The 4122-nt window shown below is 40.1% G+C and overlaps 1 protein-coding gene across 1 annotated transcript in view; it reads left to right on the forward strand.

Moving 5' to 3' along the window:
• The first annotated feature begins 1860 nt into the window (after positions 1–1860).
• The window catches only part of IQCJ (IQ motif containing J), an 18228-nt gene continuing 15966 nt past the window's right edge, over positions 1861–4122 (forward strand). Inside the window, exon 1 of the mRNA XM_023515653.1 lies at positions 1861–1910. The gene's annotated coding sequence lies outside the window, so the exon portion shown is untranslated. The remainder of the gene's footprint in view (positions 1911–4122) is intronic.

Here is a 4122-nt window from a genome sequence, read left to right on the forward strand (position 1 = left end):
CTCACACTTCCAAAGCCAGAGGAATAAATCAAAGTTGTTCTCTAAATTCCGAAGTAAAGTTTAAACAATTGGCTTTGGTTGAGCAACTGCTATGTGCTGGGCACTGAAAATGCAGTGGTGCTCTTACGGTCTAGCAGAGGGACAAACAATAACCAAACACAAATATTCTATATTAGGGAGGGATGGGGACATTACAGACGTGAATGAGAACATGACACCTGGTGATACGTAACAAGTGGTAAGTGGCATTTTAGAGAGTTCATTCACAAAAGCCTTCTCTGAGAAGGCAGTGTTTGAGCAGACACCTGGAGGAGGTGAGAGTGGGCCATGTGAGGTTATGGGGCGTGAGAGGGAACAGCAAAGATAAATGATGAGAAGAGGAAACACTCCACACTGTGGCTTTGAACTTGCGATGCTTGTCAGACATGCACATGGAACTGTCAGATAGGCAGGTGGGTGCAAATGAGTGGAGTTTTGAGAAGAGGTCAGCACATACAAATTCAAAGTTGTGAGGATAGGTGCAGAGGGTAGAGGCTTGGGACAGGCTGCAGGCGTGTTTCAGAGACACAGAGGTTTTGTAGGAGTGGGAAAGATCTGGAAGCAGCAATGAGGAACAAGGAAGGCCCGAAGGCCCTGTCTTTTCTCTATGCCGTGTGGTGTACAGCATGTGGGGAAGAAACGGCCCCCTCTTCCAAGGACTGCCTGGGAGAACGTGTGCTTAGGGACTCAGCCAAGATGGTCATCAGCAAAATCTTCTATATATTTTTCTGAGCAGTTCTTGGATCTTCTTGCGCTAAGAAAAATTTAACTGTCCAGAACAGTGAGGCATGGTTCAGTTAGAACAAGATAATTAAGGGCATGTTCAAAGAAGTTGAGGGGATACAGGATTCTGCTGGTGACAGGCTATAAGTTGCAAGGGGCCCAGTGGAAATGCTGGAGGGATGGGGAGAGGGTGCTTGGGTCAAGTTCAGGAATGTACAATACAGAATGAGGTTAAAAAGATTGTGTAATGGGGATGATCTAGGAGACTTGGATGTTGGATGGGCTCTAAGTATGTGAGATTAGTTCTGGTGGGCTTTTAACAGCAAAGGAGGAATTCGATCTAAATGTTGCTTCCCACTGGGGCTGGTCACTTCTTTAGTAGTTTCTGGATATGGGCAAGGGGTGTGGCCTCAGAGATGGTGGTCTTCCTAGGAACATAGTTCTGTGAGCCTTCCTTAAAACCTCCTGATTAATAAGGGAGAAGCAGCTGTCTCACCAGGAACCTGGGCCAACTTCTATCCCATCCTTGTGGACAGAAATATGAGATTACAGAGATTTATGGATACCTTAAATTCAGGGAGGGTTTATAGGTGTGGGCAGGTGTGTGTGTGTGCAGGTGTGTGTGTCTGAGCACGTGGGCTATGGAGAGGAAGTTACCAAGAGTTATCTAGAGAGAAGACAGGATGGTTGGTGAATAGCTAAACCCAGCTCACATTCATTAGAGTCTCTCTCTTTTTATTTTGTATTAATATAAGGGTACTCCTCAGCAACCAGCAAAGATAATACTGTTGGCAGAGTAAATTTGGAAACAGTGTAAGTAGATCCATATAAACATACCTCGGTTCTGAAAAAGTAACAGGAGACATTATCTTTATTGACTGACAAAAAAAATCACACAATTTGAGTCAAAGTATTGTCTCCTAATTGATCCACAGTTAAATTGTGCTATTGTGTGTGTAATAATTTAACCATCACAAAGTCCAGAACTCTTAATGGAGTATTATTTCAATTGGCCTCCAATAATATTTCCCAGAAATACCTTGTGCCAATATTTAAGCTACATCTTTCTTTTTTTCACAGGAAGAACTGAAAAGATTGAAGAATCCTCTAGAACAAGTTAATGATGGTGGAAAATATTTATTTGAAAAGTAAGTAAAAATTAAGTAAGTTAAAATAAATTAAATAAATCATCTGTGAGTTTGAAAAGCTTGCATGAAAAAGACTGTCAAAAATGAATTTAAAAATTTGGCAGTTTCTTATGATATCATTGTGGTCAGAGCTGGACATGTGGCTTGTCTGAGATATAGGTAGATAAATCTATGGCTAGTAGAGTGATAATTCACAAGCTTTACTGATTTAACAGAGTAATAGGATGCCTAGAAGGTGTTTCTGCTGATGCGTCTGGGGGCTTGAAACCTAACCCTACCTGTCTTAGACTTTTAATGAAGGTTGTTTACAGAAGGCAGGCATAAAACTCCCAGAAAAGGCTCCCACTAAGACTAAGAGAATGAACAGTTCAAATAACACCGCAGAATGGAATCAAACAGATCTTTAAAAGAAAAGCAAAAAAGAAGAGATGAAATTGAAAAATCTCACACTTAGACTTTTAAAAAATTATACAATTGGAGCATGTGAGAGACATATCCTGATTTCAATTGGTGGGTAAATGCTTAGTTTTATTTGACATTAATATAGCCCACAATTTTTAACTATTGCTTCTAAAATATTAGCATAATATTAAACTGATTAAGAGACATTCATTAGCTGGAGAATATTCTTCTTAGCAAAGTATCTCAAGAATGGAAGAAAAAGTATCCAATGTATTCAACTCTATTATGAAACTAATTTATAGCTTTCATAGGAAAGCTATAACCCAATTTTCTTTTCCCCCAAGAATATGGGGAAAGGGGAGAGGGAGGGGAGAGGAGGGGGGAGAATGGGTGGAGGGAGGGTGATTGGTGGGATCACGTCTATGGTTTATCCTATGGGGGTACATGTGAGTCTTTCTAAATGTAGAATATAAATGTCTTAACACAATAACTAAGAAAATGACATGAAGGCTATGTTAACCAGTTGAAAGTTAACCAGGATGAAAGTATTTTAAACTGTATATAGAAACAACACTCTATATCACATGATAGTATTAATGTGCACAGCTATGATTTAATAATAATAATAATAAAAAAGAGGCATCCATTGCCAAGTTAAGGAAATAAAAAATAACAATCATTCATTGAACATTTGCTATGTATCTTGTGCTATTGAATGGGACCCCCCTGAAATGAGGGTCTTATCACCTGCCATCAGACAAGGTAGGTCAGAAAATTTCTTATGGTCAGCACTTACAAAGAAACACAGGAGAGAATTAGAATAATATTTCCAGGTTTTATGGCTCACTTAGGGGAAGAAGGATTCTAGTTCCTATGACCCACCTTATAGAAAAAGAATTCTGGTTTTTATGACTCACTTCAGGCAAGAATGAGGGGCAAGGACAGGAGAGTAGGAGGTCAGAGAGAGAGACTCTGCTTCTGAGAATTTTATCTCCTCTAGTTCAAAGCACTCAGCAAGCCAAGATTCCACCTTTTGGGGTACCGTGTTCTGAGATCCAACAGCTGATAGATACCAGAAGTACCCAAGAATGGTAAAAGTGACTGTACGTGTGAGATGTTTAAAAAAAAAATCCTGAAAGTGGAAAACTTTGGTTTTGATTCCTTTTTCTGATTTTTCTTAGCTTTGTCAGTCAAGACAGATCATTTACCCTAAGTCCGGTTTACTCATCTCTAAAAATGAAGATGTTAATATGAGCCACTGAAAGTCTTAAACAAGACAGCTCATTCCAGCAATGCCAGCTTCCTTGCCTCCCATGTGGGCAGGGGTTTAGACTGATAATCTCAAATGTTCATTCTATCTCCCAAACCCTGAGAATCTATCATGTCACCGCACTGAAAGGCAGGTCCGGCTTTTGGTCAAATAAAGTTTCCGCGTGACCTATGGACTCCATTTATCCTTCCTGTGTCTGTTTTCATTAATAGGAATACATACGAATAAAATAGTTCAATTTCCCTCCATCCATCACCACCATCACCACTAGCTGTATATAAACAATAACAGAAAGTTTCTAGGTGACATGAGAAAGATTTTTCTGCTATGGAGATTAGTGTTGGGATGTTATTTGGTCCGGATCAGTGGTTCTTCACCCTGGCTGCGCTTGGAATCACCCAGGGAGCTTAATAAAAATGTCCCGACTAAGTCCTACTCCAGACAAATTGAATCTGACTCTTGGAGGATGAGGCCCTGGAATCGGTATTTCTTAACGATGTCCTTCACGCAGTTCTAATGAGGACCTGGGTTTGAGCACCA

The sequence above is a fragment of the Otolemur garnettii genome, unplaced genomic scaffold (genome assembly GCF_000181295.1).
Source record: "Otolemur garnettii isolate 467f Iridium unplaced genomic scaffold, OtoGar3 scaffold00076, whole genome shotgun sequence".
In the NCBI taxonomy this organism is placed as follows: domain Eukaryota; kingdom Metazoa; phylum Chordata; class Mammalia; order Primates; family Galagidae; genus Otolemur; species Otolemur garnettii.